This window comes from Ascaphus truei, chromosome 8 (genome assembly GCF_040206685.1).
Source record: "Ascaphus truei isolate aAscTru1 chromosome 8, aAscTru1.hap1, whole genome shotgun sequence".
Taxonomy (NCBI): Eukaryota; Metazoa; Chordata; class Amphibia; order Anura; family Ascaphidae; genus Ascaphus; species Ascaphus truei.
The window spans coordinates 49,312,825-49,333,266 of record NC_134490.1 but is presented as its reverse complement, the minus strand read 5'-3'; the positions used below and the strand labels follow the sequence as shown (position 1 = coordinate 49,333,266).

The window sequence follows — 20,442 nt, the reverse complement described above, 5'->3', positions numbered from 1 at the left end:
GCAAGACTCAGTTTGGTGAAAATACGTTTTAGGAGCTTCTAGTATCAACAACATAGGGTTGCTGAGACAACCTTTATTCCTACTGACAAAAAAGTACTACACTGCTGGAGACAATGAAACAATGGTAACTGGAGAGAGCTAGAAGTTATTCTCTTTTGTAATAAATGAATCAACCAAACACAATTTTTTTGTTAAACTTATTCTGAATGATGGCTCTTTTATTGCTAAGCATGATTCCTGCCTATTAAACAATATGCATTTCATGGCCTTCCAACAATAAAAGGTGTATTTCCTCTTGCTCAAGTATACGATTTCTAGCACATATGCAAATGATCTGTATTTGTTGCAGTATTTCATGTTCTTTCATTCCCCCCCACATGTCCTCCTTTGCCAGAAAGAATGCAAGAAAAAATACAACCTAATGGCCTCTAACCCCTTAATCACCTTAGCGGTTAATAACCGCAATGGTAATTAAGGGGGTAACCCACCCTCCCCCGCTTCCCATATGTGGATAATAGAAATTTTGCCCATTACTGTACTGTATGTGTTGGGGGGGGGGTGGGGGGGCGGTTGTTTGGGGTAAATGAGGTGGGTAGTAGGGTTGTTGTGTTTATTTTTTATTCTTGGGGGTAGAGGGATTGGATGAAGGGGTTAGTAGCCCCAAGGATGGATGTTTGGAAACAGGTTTCTGAGTTTAATCCCTTCAGCTAGCCGCTAAGGTAATGAAGCTTTTTTAATATAAAATGTTATACAAGTGTAGATGAGCAGGGGGTCTCCGGAGCAGAACCACCTTGATTTGAGGTTCGGGGACCCCTGCTTCCCGAGATACAGGCCCGTTATGGGGTGCTGGTATCGCCTATGCTTTTAAATGTCCCACGTCACATGACTGGGGGAATCCAATGCATAAGAGATACCGGCACCCCATAGTGGGGCCTGTATCTCAGGAAGCAGGGGGTCCGTGGACCTGAAATCAACGGGGTTCTGCTCTGTAGACCCCCTGCTCATCTACACTTGTATTACATTTTATATTAAAAACTTTTGATCGCTGGCGAGATATGCGCAGGGGGAGGCGGCTCTCTCTGTGCCGCTCTTTCTGCAGCTGAAGAAATCGCTGGGTAAGGCCTTTTCAGAGAGGAGATCATCATGTCGCCGGTTATGCGCCTGTTTTGCGAATTTTGCTATCACAGGTAATCGAGGTTTTCTGAATACCGTGATAGCAACGTTCAAAAAACTGGTGAATTAAACGGCCCGGCGATTTTTTTTATGAAGGCTTATAGCACAGGCCCCATAGTCTTTATGATGCTATGTATGTGTTGGGGGGGGGGAGGGGCGGTTGTTTGGGGTAAATGAGGTGGGTAGTAGGGTTGTTGTGTTTATTTTTTTATAAACTACAACTTTGCCAAATTTCAAATGTTGCATTATGTAATACAGGAGGCTCCCACGCAATATCTGAAAGATTTGTAACACCCAAACTAGGAAAGACCTGTTTCCATAATTACTGTAATTGGTCTTTTACAATACCTTGTAGTTGCTGTAGCACTTAGAACTGCAGTCATGTGTGGCCTCTCCCTTCAATGCATCTTGTGCCCTATTCCTACAGGGTACTTTGGGGCTGAGATAAGTAACCATCACTTAGTAAACTATGCTCTGTTTAACCCAATATATTGCTGGCTGCTTAAGAAAGTCTCTAACTGCATCTTAAACCTAATCTGCAGGGGAGGGTAATCAACGCAAGCTACTGTACCGGCCTATTTCAGACAAACAGCCTTTGTTTTCTTTGTCCCTGTGTAGAAAGAATTGAGTGACAGAGAGGGAATGCTTAGAGAGATGGAAAAAAACACATCAGTATTTCCTCTTCATATGTTTCCCGGGTAACCTCTCTCACAAGTCCTGGCACTGTTTTCTGTGCCAGCTAATGAGGGGCCCAGGAAAAAGAGACCCAACCCCTCCTCTCCCCCGCAATCTAAGTATGGATAATATAAAGTGGATAAAGGGCTGGTACATTGTCTTGTCAGAAATGGTGTGTGGAACAAAGAAAATGAAGGTCAAAAATACGGTTGGAATTGATACAAGGCGTTGGCAGATAGGAACCAGAACCCAGAGATCATGTGGAGCAGGGGTAGCCAACTCCAGTCCTCAGGGGCCACCAGCAGGTTTAAAGGCTATACAAAAATTAAAAGACGACAAGCACAACCTTCTTAGAAAAAGTGCTAAATATGTTTAGGCCACAAGCCTCTATCCTTACTTACAAGTAAAGTAATTGAAGTGCAGCGTCAGAGGTTAGCACATTAATGGACACTGTCCCATCCCAATCAATGTCCGTGGAACACAACACGTATGTACCGGTACCTTGTGGGGCACGCAGTGATGTCCAGTTGTCCCTCCGTGGTGATAGATCATCAGGGGCAGCCGGTTGCGATCCGCGTCTCAGGAACGCTGCAGCCACCCCGCGACAGCAGAGCTTCCCACGCTCCGATCTCCCTGTGTACTTCCGGGTTTTCACGCCCAGCACTGACGTCTAGCGTCTGACGTCGACAACGTCGTTACTGGCCGCTTGCCAAAAAATCTTTGCAAATCCTTGTCACAGTTCTCTGAGTGAATGTACATTGCCACCTAGCGAACCCTACGCGTTTCCCTCATTCCAAAAGCTTTGTCAGGTGTCTTTTTGAAGATAAAGCACTTTGACCTTCTTCACTACATTTTATTGGGCGATTAGTTGAGCATTGGTAATTTGTCTGTAGCTTTTATGGATATCCCTGCTTCAGCACAGGTGGCTCAGTCAGGATGACTAAGCCACTGATTTAACCACCTGTGCTGAAGCAGGGATATCCGAAATACCTGGCCAGCTGGTGGCCCTTGAGGATCGGAGTTGGCCACCTCTGATGTAGAGATTAAAGCAGCAGTCATTGCCATTTCTTTGCACTTACATTCTTTTCTTACTTTAGCGGATCTCTTCTTGCCCTTCACCATGCTGTTTTTGTTTTAAATCTAATGTTCTGTTTGGGAGCATTTCAACAATTTGAAATCTGTCCGGGAGATTAAAATAATGCTCTCCCAGAGCCCAGTACCTTGGGGACTTCAGAAGCTACTGATTAAGAAAACCATGATTTGTAGCACAAACGAGAAGCAAAAAGGAGAGCAGGACAAGCTCAGGAAGCAAGATACTAACATTATGAGTTAAAGTCATATTACTCCTGGGGGAGGATTGCTGTCCTCTTTTGTCATCAGTTCCTATAAGACTTCTTTTACCTCATAATGTCATCTTTCCTCTATATAATAATAATAACTTATTTCATATCGCACCTTTCTTCCAAATGGGACTCAAAGCGCGTCACAATTACAGCGCACTGCACAGCACATAGGAATGTTACACACACAGTCTCTGCCCAGAGGAGCTTACAATCTATGATTTTGTTGTCTGAGGCACAGGGAGAAAAAGTGACTTGCCCAAGGTCACAAGGAGGTGTCTTTACTCACTGAGCCACCGGTACCTAAAAAAGCACAAGAAACTCAAGCCATCAGATATTGCAACTGCTTGTTTATACATACAATGAAAAATATATACCTGATTATTTTTTTTTTTAAAGCATAACTCTTATAAGGCAACATTATTTAAAATGAAAAAAAAAATTATGGGCAAATCTGAAAAATTCAAAAGCGACCCCAATGTCCTTAACTGACACTGAATTCAGTAGTAGGAGCCAATGAATTAATTGGGCATGTTCGTCTCTGAGTAATATTTTGGATTTTATAAAAATGTACCGTGTGCAATGTAGAGTATTGTTTCAAAACACAGAAAGCCTTGTTGGAGCGATTCATTCCACAAGTAGAGTTCTTGCCAAAAAAATAAAGTCTTTTGCAGCTTTTGGTTTATTTGCTAATACCAAATTAATTAAAACTGCAAAATGAGAAACAGATTTTTGAATGACGATTGAAATGGACGGTAATTAACATACCAGAGATGTTTAGTTTTAGGTGTTGCTTTAGTGTTACATAATATAGAACACAAGGTAACAATGTGTGACAGAGCTAATTGAAATGATAATGTGTTTGGAAAGTAACTGATGAGGGTGTCCTGAAACAGATGTTAGATTTTACTCATTATAGTATCCATACTAATTCCCATTTTTGCTGCCTTTGCAGTGGGTTTCAGCCGAGGCCTCTCTGCCAGGGAAATGTTTACATTCCACACTATTAATGTGTAGCTCCCTCCCCCGTACCTGGGAAGGAACTACCAGTGCTGCTATTACCTGTCTGGCAACCAGGACGCCTGAGCCTCCACCACCGCGAGCCTGGTGTGATATCTCGTTCATCCCGGTGCAGTGCCTCCACCTGTAAGGGATCCCAACGTGGTGGGATAAGCACCTTGCAGGAACAATACCAATAATACACACACTTAGGTATATAATAACAACCTTTTCTGAACCACAAGAAACAGTACCCTGTACCACACAGTATAATAGGCCCAACCTAGTACCCCCCAGTGAGTGTCCCCAAAGTACATAGGGCACCAATACACTGATGTCCCTTTTCCCCAATGTCACAGCCCACCCAAAAGTGTTGGAGATAGCACTATCCCGTGGAATGTTGGTGCACTTTTGGAGGTACCTGCCCGGGGCCCCAGCACCCGGGTACTGCAGATTTACAATGGGGATCTGTCTGATCCAACGTTGTCGTCGTCATCGACGGCACCCCCACCGGAACCATCCCTGCTTCCTGGACCTGGCTACAAATGTATTTGCCTTCCCTAGAAACATTGACATTGTGAATGAAGCCGGATTGGGGACCTCTGAGAGACATACCATTGTGGTTTTTCTATCTTTCTTGTACTTTTCTAGCGTTCAGCGTTTTTGTCCCTTTTTTTTTTTTTACCCATCAGCATTGTGTCTAATTTGTAATCACTACCAGCCTCACGATGCAGAATCAGTGACCACGCTCAAACTGATGAGCTGGACGATCTCAAAGGACGGTTTTTGAGTGGGTCCCATGACTCTTTACTTCCTTGTCCCAGGCCTAGCTGCATAAACTGTGAAAAAGTCTAGAGAACCAGTGCAGAAAATTGGCGAATTGGCCAGTGAGAGTAGCACAATGATCTGTGTACAGATCACACATGACTCTGCAGGGATCATTATCAATCTGTTTGCCTACAAGCACAGTTTGAACGTAGTTGCATTATACAGAATACAGAAGTGTCACTGCTTTCTTTATCTATTTTACCTGATTTTGTATGTTTTTAGGTCCTCTTACATGGTATGTGTACGAAGCTTCTGCCAAAGCTGAATCAGCAGGTTTTCAAACCAAAAAAAAACTGAAGTTAAAATGAATTAAATGGAATATTGAATATCTCCACTAATCACGTGCTGTATATAACATTCAGGTCATTGTGCCTCCGATTGTCACAAACCCCCAGCAGCTTGTTGCAGCAGGAAACTCATTACTGATCTTATCTGCACAAGAAGGGGTCAATTGTGCAAAGACTCCCAGGCTACAAATACTGGAACACGTGGTGCAAACAACTTCATCAAGTTTCTATTCTCTTCCAAATCAGATTGCTTCCAATGAGATTTATTTTCTTTGATAAATATGGTGCTGTCTTTTCTTTAGTGTGCAGCTAGATCAGGTGAGGCCAACTCCAGTACTCAAGGGCCACAAACAGGTCAGGCTTTCAGGATATCCCTGCTTCAGCAGAGCAGAGGTGGCTCAATCAATGGCTCAGTCTTTGACTGCGGCACCTGTGCTGAAGTAGGGATATCCTGAAAAGCTGACCTGTTGGTGAACCTTGAGGTTTGGAGTTGGCCGCCCCTGAGCTAGAGGCATTATACCCTTCTACTGTACTTATTTAGCAGGTACTGTACCTGTTTTTATGTCTGGTACCTATAACAACAACTAGATGTTCTTCTTGTACCCATTTCAGCCAGTGGTTGAAGCGCAGAATCTTCCTATAATTAAAGCAGGAAACTAATGATGATCTGCTAATGATCAGACGTTAGGAGCAATTGGAGCTGCCCACCCCTGCTCTATCCTGTACTGATGAAGCCCAGCCCTGCTCTATCCTGTACTGATGTAGCCCAGCCCTGCTCTATCCTGTGCTGATGTAGCCCAGCCCTGCTCTATCCTGTACTGATGTAGCCCAGCCCTGCTCTATCCTGTACTGATGTAGCCCAGCCCTGCTCTATCCTGTACTGATGTAGCCCAGCCCTGCTCTATCCTGTACTGATGTAGCCCAGCCCTGCTCTATCCTGTACTGATGTAGCCCAGCCCTGCTCTATCCTGTACTGATGTAGCCCAGCCCTGCTCTATCCTGTGCTGATGTTGCCCCTGCCTGCTCTATCCTGTACTGATATTGCCCCTGCCTGCTCTATCCTGTACTGATGTTGCCCCTGTCTGCTCCATCCTGTACTGATGGACAGTAGCAAATAAAGACTATCTACGGTATTTGCATGTGCCAAATGTTGTAGGGTCTGGAGACATTGATAAATAGACCACAAAGTGTCCGTGTTTTTGTCAGTGATGTTGGCCGTTGCTGTTTTGATTCTATGATAAAATTATATTTTAACACTAATGAGGCAAAAACCAGGGCTCACATATTTTAGAACTCTTTGATAAAAAGAAAAACACCAATATTTACGGTACCCGAATTGAACACATTTTTGTCTTCTTGCTCCTTTTATTTATTGGTGCTTAGAGCATTTTTTTTCAATGAAACACACATTCATTTCCTATTTTATGATCTTTTCCTATATTAAATTATAATCTCAACAAAGAAGAATAGTGATCTTTAACATACAGTAGATTAAGACATGAATAAAATGTTTTGGGTTTCAAAATGGCAATGGAACAATAAGATTTAGGAATGGCATGCGGCAGTTATTTAATGCTTTTTTACTGAGGTAACCTTGCCTTGGGGGATGTATTAATGAAATAAAACTGGTTTTCTTTTGAGGTCTCACCATATTCTATAACTGCACAGAGACCGTTTGTAGGAGCAACTGGAAAAAACATATAGGGACATACTGTAGTTTATGGCAGGGGTGTGCAAACTGGGGAGTGTGAGATTTTTTGGGGGGCGCGGTGCTTTCAGAGGTCCCGCACTCTTCCCCAAAAGCATTTAAATGAAATGTGGGGGGACCACGCAAGGCCTCTGTAAATTCCCTTGACTCAGATGGCTTCGGGCGGCGTGTCGCCATGGCAACGTGGCATCAAATGACACCGCGGGGTCACATGATGTGACGTCACATGACCCCGCGGCGTCATTTGACGTTTGAGACAAGGTAAGGGGGGCGTGAGTAGGGGGGAGAGCAGGCAGGGCAAAAAGTTTGAGTACCCATGGTATATGGCACAGCACCCCAAACTCACAGCCAACTAAACTAAACATGGTACAAGTCAATATGCAGCTTTGTCCTTCAATGTAAGTACAACACACATCACTGCAAAATGCTCAGAACTAGATTGGCCATCACAAGATTACAGGCGCAAAGTACGTTTTTCCTTTCTTGCCTTCAAATAATTTCTGGACAAGCTTGCACAAGCTGGCCCTACCACACGCAGCTCTTATCATCTTACATCTGACTCCAAAAGAAAGTTCACAGTGCCAAGGTTCAACAAAGTATCCGGCCGCTCCTCCTTCTGTTACTGTGCACCACAAGCAATATACCAGAAACTCTCAAAGTCGCCAGCAGGCTAAGCTCTTTCAAGACTTCAGCTCTCACATTGTAACCTTGTCTGTAACTGTTACATACGCCCATAACATATATTATCCCTAAATGTCTGTGAAATGTCTGTAAATATAATGAATAACCCTGTTTATTTAATGTAACTATGTATCTGTAACCATGTATTGTCACCATAACTCTGTGCCCAGGACATACTTGAAAACGAGAGGTGACTCTCAATGTATTACTTCCTGATAAAACCTTTTTATAAATAAAAAATACAGTAAAAGAAAGGCAGGGAGGTTCTAAATCCTCTCCTTTCTCAGTAGTGGGCAGCAGTAGGAAATAATTAATTGAGCATCCAAAGCGTCTTCTTTAAATTCTCACTTTATTTAATCGAAAGAAAAATTGAAAAAAGGCATAAGGACATAAAAAATGGGGTTACATAAAGTGCAAAGCTTCGTGTCCTGTTGCTTCATGAGACGAGATGAGCCTGATTTGGATGCTCGATTGAATTCTTTCCTGCTGCTACCCAGATTCTATAACCCTACAAATATTGTTTAACACCTTTCATGCCAGAGAGGCCCCTGGAAGCAAAAAGGATAAAAACACGGCATTAAGGGGACTGTTACAGTATATTTTTGTCTGTTTGTGAACAATATTATTGCACATTTTACAAAGATATATTTCCATAAACAATGTTGTTTTTGTTGTATGTTTTGTTGTGTACCAAACACTGGCCCTGATATCCAGTTTGAAATCCCAGACCTCAGCATTGCTAAACATTCCAAGCTGAGCTCTGCGGTTTCTTGACACAAAATAAACTTTGTAGCAGGAATCGGGGGATCCTTTTTAATGGACATACAGTATTAGCTCTTTGCTGTCTCCCAGTTATGATCACCAGGAGTTACATACTGGTTGTCCCCTTTTAGTCAAAAGAAAATAAACACATTAGAGCAGCAGATTGAAATGGAAAGCAGCTCATCTCAGGTATAATCAGATTTAATCAGGATTCCTCTCAGCTGCAAAAAGCCATATGGTGCTGTGCCTGCAGGTTCCTAATGCTGCCTAATTGAGTGATTGTCTGTTACAATTTATACACAGCCTAGAGCAGGGGTGGCCAACTCCTGTCCTCAAGGGCCACCAACAGGTCAGGTTTTCAGGATATCCCTGCTTCAGCGCAGGTGGTGCAGTCTTTGAAAGAGCCACCTGTGCTGAAGAAGGGATATCCTTAAAACCTGACCTGTTGGTGGCCCTTGAGGACTGGAGTTGGCCATCCCTGCCCTATAGTAATTAGGGACAAGGTGATAGAAATTCTTTCAGTGTTCTGAGGACTCCAGTTTCTAAAAATGAGGGCTACTCTGTGGACTTTATTGTTAATGGTCTAGGTCAGCAGTTCGTAAACTGGGGGTGCGTGAGATTGTCTGCGGGGGGCGCAGTGCCGGAAAAGCGGCGAAGGCCTCTGTAAACCTTACTTACCGTGGTTCAGCCAGCATCTAGAGACGCGTCATCATGGCAACGGGGCGTCAAATTACGCCGCTGTGTCATGTGATGTCGCGTTGCTATGGCAACGTGACGTCATGACGCCCAGAACCACGGTAAGGAGGAGGAAGGGAGGGGGCCCGCGGAGAGGACAGCCGCAGGGGGGCGCAGGGGAAAAAGATTGCGCTCCTCTGATCTAGGTAACTATTGTGGCTTCTGGTTTTTAACTAAAGGTGCAAGCAGACCACACATCTTTATTGGGGATTGAAGGATTACCTCGGCCGCTGACTATGGGCCAGCAACACATTGCCGGCCCCTTTAGCGGTGAGTGGGTTACAGGAGCAGTGCCACTGTTCACATACTTGGCCTATGTCATGAATCAGTAGAATATTTCTTATTTCAATTCAATTATAGAGACAAAAGCCCTGAACCAAGATCCTTTTGGGGTGTAGGCCGGCTTAAAATTCACTTCTTCCCCATATGGCATTGACACCTTCCAGCTCAATGGGCTTGAATGGACTGGAAGGTGTGTCCAAAGGTTTGTGGGGTAGGGGTGGTGTGGTGGGGGCAGGCATCATTTTGTAAGGGAAGGAGAGCCCGGCGGAGGGAGGAGAGAGCCCGGCGGAAGGAGGAGGGAGCCCGGCGGTGGGAGGGGAGAGTCCGGCGGTGGGAGGGGAGAGTCCGGCGGTGGGAGGGGAGAGCCCGGCGGAGGAAGGGGAGAGCCCGGCGAAGGAAGGGGAGAGCCCGGCGAAGGAAGGGGAGAGCCCGGTGGAGGGAGGGGAGAGCCCGGCGGAGGGAGGGGAGAGCCCGGCGGAGGGAGCAGAGAGCTCGGCGGAAGGAAGGGAGAGCTCGGCGGAGGGAGGGGAGAGCCCGGCGGTGGGAGGGGAGAGTCCGGCAGTGGGAGGGGAGAGCTAGGCGGAGGGAGGGGAGAGCCCAGCGAAGGAAGGGGAGAGCCCAGCGAAGGAAGGGGAGAGCCCGGCGGAGGGAGGGGAGAGCCCGGCGGAGGGAGGGGAGAGCCCGGCGGAAGGAAGGGAGAGCTCGGCGGAGGGAGGGGAGAGCCCGGCGGAAGGAAGGGAGAGCTCGGCGGAGGGAGCGGAGAGCCCGGCGGAAGGAAGGGAGAGCTCGGCGGAGGGAGGGGAGAGCCCGGCGGAGGGAGGGGAGAGCCCGGCGGAGGGAGGGGAGAGCCCGGTAGAGGAAGGGGAGAGCCCGGCGGAGGGAGGGGAGAGCCCGGCGGAGGGAGGGGGTTAGTGATCAAAGTCTGGCAGAAACAAAAATGGTGAAAAAGAAAATACAAACACAGAAAAATACTAAGCGCTCAACCTTAATAAACAAATAACAGTGAAGTATATAGATCTACTAGCTGAGAGCCCCGGCGTTGCCCGGGGATCACACTGTCCCCTGTCCCCCCTCCCCCACACACTGTCCCCCCCCCTCACACACACACACACTGTCCCCCCCTCCCCCCCCCACACACACACACACACACACTGTCCCCCCCTCCCCCCCCCACACACACTGTCCCCCCTCCCCCCACACACACTGCCCTCCCTCCCCCCCACACACACTGTCCCCCCCACACACACTGTCCCCCCCTCTCCCCCCACACACTGTCCCCCCCCCCCCCCCCCACACACACACACTGTCCCCCCTCCCCCACACACTGTCCCCCCCTCACACACACACACACACACACACACTGTCCCCCCCTCCCCCACACACACACTGTCCCCCCCTCCCCCACACACACACTGTCCCCCCCTCCCCCACACACACACTGTCCCTCCCCCCCACACACACACGGTGTCCCACACACACTGTCCCCCCCTCTCCCCACACACACACAAAGCCCCCTCACCTCTGCCAGGACTCACAGCACCGCTCCTCTCTCCCGCGCTCCTCCGATTGTCGCGCGCCTGGCCCTTCTCTGCTCTCCCTCCTCCCATCCGGATAGCGCTGCGCACGCGCCCCCTCTCTGCACCTGTGAGCGCGAGCTGCCGGGAAACGTGCAGCAGGGAAGGTGCAGGGCCTGTCCGTGTGACGGGGGAGAGTGACGGCCACCGGGAGGGGGGAAGGTGCGGGGCCTGTCCGGGGGGGGGGGGGGGGGGAAAGGTGAGCTGCGGTCCGGGTGACGGCCACCGGGAGGGGGGAAGGTGAGCTGCAAGGGGGCCTGAAGCAGTGGTGTGAGTGTTTGAGGCCAATGAGAGGTGTGCGGGGGCGGGCCAAGGGGGCCTGAAGCAGTGGTGTGAGTGTGTGAGGCCAATGAGAGGTGTGCGGGGGCGGGCGGGCCAAGGGACCAATGAGATTGCCGCTAGGGACAGGGAACACACCAGGGAAACATACATACATACAATGCTTTCAGAAATATATAGTACAAGAAGAAGAAGATGGGGTGCATGGGGTAATAGAATACTGATATTTACAAGGTGATCCAAGAGGGATCAAAAGATTCCCCATATCTGCACTCGGCCAAAAAATTCCTAACACAATAAAGTAGACCGGCCTCTGGTTGCTGCCTCATCCCACGCCGGGCCTCTCTCTCTCTCTAACCGATGTACGCCGGAAGCTGGGTGCACCCGGATGTTAGGTTCAGCCTCCGGCACACACCAGTTGGAGAGAGAGAGGCCCAGCGTGGGACGAAGCAGCATCTGGGGAGAGCCAGAAACCGGCAGCGGCAACCAGAAGCCTGACCTCTGGATGCAGAAGTTGGGCCGGGCTCAACTTCCAGCACTGATCAGCCAGGCCCCCCAAAGCCACCGGACCCAGAACACTTGTCCTGGCTCTCCCCCCCCCATGTAGGCAGCCCTGGGTCCAGGAGCACATTTGGTGCCGCCAGCCTCCTGGCACTGTAAAGGTTGAAGTGGCCAAGTGCCCACCACAGCTACGAACATATAGGCGTAAGCTTGGACCTATTGCACAGAAAAACGTAAACGGTTTGGAGTACCGTTTCTACAAAACTGGGAGCAACTGCATTTATTCCAATACACCACGGTGGGACTTGTCTCTCCTCCATTTCTAGAGTTGGCAGGTTTGCAATTCTTTGTTAGCCTGTGTTTTCTTTGAAATGATTTCCATTTGTCTGTCTATACAGCAACGACATGCAAACGACTGTTTTGAAATCTGAGCAAAGTCTACGGCCCATATTCATTGCATAGAAGAAATCTGAGCTTTGTAGTTTGGTTGTGCTAAAACCCACTTGGTTTTAGTTTAATTATTATTATTATTATTATTTTAATTATGGCAACAATCTAAATAAGCAGCAGATTTTGCTAAGCTTGGCAAGATTTTTAGTTTGTAAGTCCAGTGTATTAAGCCCCCTCCCCCCTAAAACAAAGCAAACGGTTTTGGCGCAAATTTTAATTCTGAAGTTCAACTCAAACTTCCCAACGAACTTCGAAGTTTGCAAACTTTGGATTCCACACCCGCAAACCTTCCCATCCTTACAAGAAATATAAAATAACTCATCACGTGGATATATACGTATACACATGAACAAATAACCCAACATTTAAGAAGATAAAAGGCAAAAAATCCTTAAAAGTACTGTACATCCATTCATTTGCCTCGTTTCCTTATGTTCTTGTCTCATAAACGTTTATACAGTGCAAACAGCAAATATCAACACTTTATTTTATTTATTTAAAATACTCTGTAATACTCATTGGATGTACATGCAAATCTCCCCCTGTCTGGCACTGAAGGGGTTAACATACTATTTTTGCTTCAAAAGACTTAAGCGAACACTCAAGAAATATTAAATTGTCTGTCAGAAAAAAACGAATCACAAATTCTAACTTCCATTAGTGGCTAACGCGGCCCGTTCAAGTCAATGGGCCTTACCACCGGATAAGATGCTTTAGCCGCTAATGGAGGTTAGTGACCCAAATATAATAATAATAATAATAATAAGTGCAATATGGTCAATTGATAGAAATCTGGATGTATATGTGTTTATCTAGTATCTGCATGCACTATATACTGTATTCTTCATCTATGTACAGTAGAGAATTACTTATATTCCAAAATGTAAATAACTCTCACTGCAGCAACTGGGACTCGCTATAAATAGATCCTTGACAGCGGATATGTGAGACTGCCTTTCATCTGAGAGCTACATAATGATTAGCTGGGCTCAGGTCCTCTGACAGCTTTCCCCAGGACTTAAGTCTACCCTGGGTAGTTGAGGGAGGGAGGGAGGGGGTGTCCACAAACCCCCATGTCGGCAGCTCAGCGTGTGTGCCCCTCTCTCTCACTCCCTTCTTTCCCTCCCCCTATCTCTCTTCCCCCCTCTCTTTTTCTCTCTCGCACTATCTGCCCTCTCTCCTCTCCTTTTATCACTTTCTCTCCTCTCATTTCCCTCCTCCTCCTCTCTCTCTACTTTCCCCACCTCTCCCCTTCTTCCCCAACCTCCCCCATCTCTTCTCCTGCCCCCCCCCCCTTCCCCTCTCTAACTCTTCCACCCCCCTCTCCCACTGCTCTCCTCCTCCTGGGATGAGAGTCAGCTGCTGGACCCGGGACAAAGTCCCTGTGCTTCCCCTCCTTGGCAGGACTCACTTTATATAAGTGAGACAGGCTTCCAATGACTGATTTATATGGCAAGCATCTGAACATCACATTAATGTGCGAAACTGTCCAAAGCGCCTTTGCTAAACTATAAGCAGTTTCCTCCAAAATTCGATTAGCTGATAAACATATCACCAAGTCTCAAAGAGCCAATAATGTCTCAAAATAAGTAATCTTTCCACAAAATGTCGCCAGGGAGTGAAAATTGGCGTGTGCCCTATCTATAATGTCAGCATTAAGCAAATCTAGAATGTGAGAAATTAGCATATTAAATGAAATCGTCCTACACACTAACTTAATGTTTGGTGAATATGAATTCTGACTCAGCCGCAACTGTTCTTGCAACTCAAAAAGGGAACATTATGCAAGGTTTGTGACCTCACTACATGACATGATACATGGTGCAAACTATTCTTGGTACAGGAATGTAAGTAATGTCTCTTGCAGAACGGTAATTCACCGTTGACCTCGAAGATTACTGTTGGGTGGTAGATGAATATTATCCTAATTTTTAATAGGACAACCTCTTTTAAATATATGACAACTGAAGGGTATACAATGTTGATTTTAACTTTTAATAGGGTAATCTAATTTACAATTGTGGGCAACAATTGGAGAATAAAACGCAGTGATACTGACTTTTAATAGGGTCATCTAATCGGATAATGGGGACATCTGAAAGTTCTAAGTGCATCATCTTGACTTTTAATAGATATCTCACTGACATAGATTTCAACATTAATGGTAGTTCTGGGCCCAATTTTTGTATTTTAACTATTTTTATCACTGAGACTCCACTGTAGTCCATGAAATGAAGATGCTAAATATTAGTGAGACCAAGTCTAAACCAGTGAGGCTCAAGGGAATCAGTAATAGTTGACAAGTGGTGGTTTAGGCGATGACTAATATCTCACCACACTATTATTGAGAGGGTGACTCCCTTATTATCATCATAATCAGCCTATTATACACACCGGTTGATCTTATTCCAAGATTATGGTCTTCTACCAAGGGGAAACCCTCTCTTATTAGGTGAAGAGCATTAGCTATATTAAAAGGGTGATCTCGATTTTTTTTTATATACAGTATAGGATCATTGAAAGCAGCAATTCCATCTATTCGCCATAAAAAGCTAGGTTTTTTTTAACCATAGTGAAGTACTTTTGCTGTTCTATTTATGTGATTTTTTTAACGCCGCCGTAGTTTCACTCTGGAGATACCACGCGTTGAAAATATTCCTGCCAGGGAAATTAAAATGGCTGCTTCCATTCATGCACAGTAAAACAACAGAGATTGCCCTGATAACAGCTGCCAGTGAAATAAAAATGTGTATGTATGTGTATCTTTATTTATAGAGACATTAATGTACATAGCGCTTCACAGCAGTAATACACGTGATAATCATATAAATAACACATAATGGGAAGAAGAGCTTCAGACATAAATGTGGCAATTAGGAAAAGGAGTTCCTGCCCCGAAGAGCTTACAATCTAATTAAAGTAAACAATTAAATGAAAACTCAGAAATAAAAACACAAAAGTTATAAACATAGCCAAACATTTAGCAGTTTATCTTCTGATTTGCTGTTTGTTTGGGCGGAGAGTTGCTGCTAGTGCTTGGAGTAAGCCCGCTGGTGTGGGGTGAGTGTGAGTGGTGAATCCCTCACAATCAGGCTGAGCTGAGCTGAGCTCAGAGAGGTATGACACAAGCAGAGCCACAGAGAGAGGGCATCTTGCCCTTACCCGGGATGGCCGCTGCAGACACTGCAGCTTTGAATGCACGGGCTGACTGACGTCATGATTCTGCGCAGCCAGAAGCCCGTTGGAGTGCTGGTCAGTGTACGCTGCTGGTGCATGAGCCGGCGGCGGGAGGAGGGGGACTCGCGAGAAGGGAGAGGTGAGTGTCAGCGCTCCGAGGCCTGCCGTGGTCTCCGGGGCGGGGGGGATAGAGAGAGGGTGTGAAGGTGGGTGCCTACCTGCTCGCTCCATGCAGCTTCATTGATGACATTGGCCATACCCGGATAACCCTGTGTGTGACGTGTATAGGCAGAGCGACGCGTGGCAGCCCCCATGCGGCAGTGAAGAGGTTAATATATCAGAGGACACCATTCTCAGTGCTTCACACCCCAACTCCTCCTGCAGGGTCCCAGGTGCAGAGATAAAAAAAAAGCACTGAAAAAGCCCAATGTATATACACAACCCGGGGCTTGTGTGCAGCACCCGGGACAGTGCAGTGATCTGCCTTTGTGAGACACCATTATTCCTCTGTAACTCACGTCAAACTCCCCCCCCATGCATTTCTTCACCCCCCATTCATTTCTTCACCCCCATGCATTTCTTCACCCCCCATGCATTTCTTCACCCCCCATGCATTTCTTCACCCCCATGCATTTCTTCACCCCCCATGCATTTCTTCACCCCCATGCATTTCTTCACCCCCATGCATTTCTTCACCCCCATGCATTTCTTCACCCCCCATGCATTTGTTCACCCCCCATGCATTTGTTCACCCCCCCATGCATTTGTTCACCCCCCCATGCATTTGTTCACCCCCCCATGCATTTGTTCACCCCCCATGCATTTGTTCACCCCCCCATGCATTTGTTCACCCCCCCATGCATTTGTTCACCCCCATGCATTTGTTCACCCCCCCATGCATTTGTTCACCCAACCATTCAGTTGTTCACGCCCCCATGCATTTGTTCACGCCCCCATGCATTTGTTCACGCCCCCATGCATTTGTTCACCCCCCCATGCATTTGTTCACCCCCCATGCATTTGTTCACCCCCCATGCATTTGTTCACCCCCCATGCATTTGTTCACCCCCCCATGCATTTGTTCACCCCCCATGCATTTGTTCACCCCCCATGCATTTGTTCACCCCCCATGCATTTCTTCACCCCCATGCATTTCTTCACCCCCATGCATTTCTTCACCCCCCATGCATTTCTTCACCCCCCATGCATTTCTTCACCCCCCATGCATTTCTTCACCCCCCATGCATTTCTTCACCCCCCATGCATTTCTTCACCCCCCATGCATTTCTTCACCCCCCATGCATTTCTTCACCCCCCATGCATTTCTTTCTCCCCCCCCTCTCCGCATTCTCTCTCCCCCCTCTCCGCATTCTCTCTCCCCCCTCTCCGCATTCTCTCTCCCCCCTCTCCGCATTCTCTCTCCCCCCTCTCCGCATTCTCTCTCCCCCCCTCTCCGCATTCTCTCTCCCCCCCTCTCCGCATTCTCTCTCCCCCCCCTCTCCGCATTCTCTCTCCCCCCCTCTCCGCATTCTCTCTCCCCCCCTCTCCGCATTCTCTCTCCCCCCCTCTCCGCATTCTCTCTCCCCCCCTCTCCGCATTCTCTCTCCCCCCCTCTCCGCATTCTCTCTCCCCCCCCTCTCCGCATTCTCTCTCCCCCCCTCTCCGCATTCTCTCTCCCCCCTCTCCGCATTCTCTCTCCCCCCCCTCTCCGCATTCTCTCTCCCCCCTCTCCGCATTCTCTCTCCCCCCTCTCCGCATGCTCTCCCCCCCCTCTCCGCATTCTCTCCCCCCCTCTCCGCATTCTCTCCCCCCCTCTCCGCATTCTCTCCCCCCCTCTCTGCATTCTCTCCCCCCCTCTCTGCATTCTCTCTCCCCCCCTCTCCGCATTCTCTCTCCCCCCTCTCCGCATTCTCTCTCCCCCCCTCTCCGCATTCTCTCTCCCCCCCTCTCCGCATTCTCTCTCCCCCCTCTCCGCATTCTCTCCCCCCCCCTCTGCATTCCTCTCTCCATCCCACCCCCTCTTCGCATTCCCCTCTCCATCCCACCCCCTCTTTGCATTTCTCTCTCCACCCACCCCCCTCTTCGCATTTCTCTCTCCACCCACCCCCCTCTTCGCATTTCTCTCTCCATCCCCCCCCCTCTTTGCATTTCTCTCTCCATCCCCCCCCTCTTCGCATTTCGCTCTCCACCCCCCCTCTTCGCATTTCGCTCTCCACCCCCCCCTCTTCGCATTTCTCTCTCCACCCCCCCCTCTTCGCATTTCTCTCTCCATCCCCCCCTCTTTTCTCTCTCCATCCCCCCCTCTTCGCATTTCTCTCTCCACCCCCCCCTCTTCGCATTTCTCTCTCCACCCCCCCTCTTCGCATTTCTCTCTCCACCCCCCCCTCTTCGCATTTCTCTCTCCACCCCCCCCTCTTCGCATTTCTCTCTCCACCCCCCCCTCTTCGCATTTCTCTCTCCACCCCCCCTCTTCGCATTTCTCTCTCCACCCCCCCCTCTTTTCACATTTCTCTCTCTTCTGCCCCTTCCCATCTCCCCCTTCCCATCTCCCCCAAGCACAAATTGGTGCTGCAAACGGTTGCTAGGTATTAAAGCAGCAGTTCATGCAATATCCTGCATGTGTGTTTAAAAAAAAAATTAAAAAATGTTTTTTATAAAAATAAATCAGTTCTGTACTATGAGAAAATACTTGTAGCATATAAAAATAGGAACACAGGGGCGCACCAAGGTAAGAGTAATAAAGTGTAATACCAATGATAAAAAATAGTAAACACATAAAGTAAAACTTTAATAATTCCCGATCTGAACGATATCTTCTTTAGTAGGGCATCACTCTAGGTGTACAGGGGCAGTTTCAATCCTCAGATACCAGTCCCGCGCGCTGGGGCTGACTCTGTAGCGCTGTCCAAACCTCCACGAGTGTAATCGTGGCTGGGAGCGCAAGAATTGACTGTATGGGATGTTGTTAATGCATCTCCTTTCGTGTCCACTTGCTGGATGAAGAAAGGAGTTTACATTCGTGCTTTTAAAATGGGTTTTAGTATATAATTCATTGTCAACAATGTATAATTCTAAATCCAAAAAAGTGATATTGGTTGGATTTAACTCACTGGTGAAAATGAGGTTAAACTGATTGTCATTAAACTTAGCAACAAAACTATCAAATGAGATGCTGTCATGAGAGAGGAGTATTTCAATTTCGATCCACCCCTCTCAGCTATCACCGTGATTGGCTGTTCAGTCTTTGGGAACAGCCAATGACGGATTTAGATAGACATATAAAGGACCCCAGACAGGTGCCCTAGTTACTGCCTGATGAAGTATACTCCGTATACAAAACGCGTCGCGAGTTGTGTTGCTGGCTTATATTCACTTTGATAGCCAGTATACACACAAGTGTATCTTTCCCGATCACGATTATCAAAACGGACAGGCATCCTAAGGACAGCTACAGAGGGCCTCTTTCCTGCGCATGTGCGCTGCGCTCCCAGCCACGATTACACTCGTGGAGGTCGGACAGCGCTACAGAGTCAGCCCCAGCGCGCGGGACTGGTATCTGAGGATTGAAACTGCCCCTGTACACCTAGAGTGATGCCCTACTAAAGAAGATATCGTTCAGATCGGGAATTATTAAAGTTTTACTTTATGTAAGTGTTTACTATTTTTTATCATTGGTATTACACTTTATTACTCTTACCTTGGTGCGCCCCAGAGTTCCTTTTTTTTTCTTGGTTGCTTGGCATTGCCGTCGGAGTTCTCCGCTGGGATCCAACTTTGAGGTGGGGGAAGACGCCTCGAACTACAGGAGCTGCAAAAGGACAGAGAGGAATCAACATTGCACACCCATAAAGAGCAAGAGCGCGGACTGAATACTTTCCATATAAAAAATAGGTTTTAAAGACATATTTTTTTTTAAATGTTTCTCATGTAGGAAGAATTTCTAAAGTGACAGCTCCCTTCCCCTTCTGATAGGCTCTGGCTCTTGAGACCCGCCCTCTCTAGCAGTGAACCAATTGTCAATCATATTCCAGGACTACATTGCCCATGCTGTACAAGAACTGAATTAAATGACCCGGAGCAAGCGATCGATTACAGGGGAACAGATACATCTGCAATTTAGCTAATCACTTGTCAGTGTGCAGATTGTATTGATGCACATATTGAATTGGGAAAAAATATATATATTTAAAAAAAAAACAGCAGCTTGAACTGCAGCTTTAATAGTAGATCTCTAGCACTGTGCTCTGCTGTTGGCTTGGTGTACAGTGCAAAGCAGAGTGGTATGTTTTTGTTGGGAGGGTAGTGGCGAAGCATGTCAGTGCACTGTGTGACCTTGGAGTAATTTTCTGAGCTGCTTGTTTAAGCCCCTTTATTTTAGTCTGAATGCTTGGGAAAGGAGAGTTGATTTAATTACCTTCCTCTGTCTTTACAACTTAATTTACATTTTTGAATAGAAATAATTGTATTATCGACCACTGATATTCTATAGACCTATTGGGGCCAGGGCTCTTCAACTTGCGACCGGTCGGCTAAATCTGGCCCAATGAGGGCCTGGAAGTGACCCCTGGGCTGTCTGCTTCTGCTCATTTTATTGTAGTTAATTAAGCAGTTATGTGATTTTTTTTTATTTTTTAAACCCAAACGTACTCCTGAGCTAAGGTAATGTAGAGATAGATGAACAATGATACCGATGTTAGAAATGCTTGCAAAATATTTAAGTATAGCAATTTGTAAGTCTTTAACTGTAGCAAAATGACATTGTAATATTCTTGGGCCCTTCTAATTCAACATTTCCCCCCCTGATCAGGCCTCTTTAGAAATCTAGTTGAAGGGCCTACCTACCCATGACATTGGCGGGACCCATATTAGGGACTGATAGGGGAGATCTTGGCGATGTTACGTTTGCAGGTTATATGTATGAAGAAATATGCGGCTTGCATTACCTTTTTCTGCTCTGGAATCCTCCATCACCTTAAATGTGGAGTAGGAAG

The 20,442-nt window shown here is 47.0% G+C and overlaps 1 protein-coding gene across 1 annotated transcript in view; it reads left to right on the top strand.

The window, feature by feature from the left end:
• Window positions 1–15,407: 15,407 nt before the first annotated feature.
• The window catches only part of GPAM (glycerol-3-phosphate acyltransferase, mitochondrial), a 43,318-nt gene continuing 38,283 nt past the window's right edge, over window positions 15,408–20,442 (top strand). Inside the window, exon 1 of the mRNA XM_075611865.1 lies at window positions 15,408–15,590. The gene's annotated coding sequence lies outside the window, so the exon portion shown is untranslated. The remainder of the gene's footprint in view (window positions 15,591–20,442) is intronic.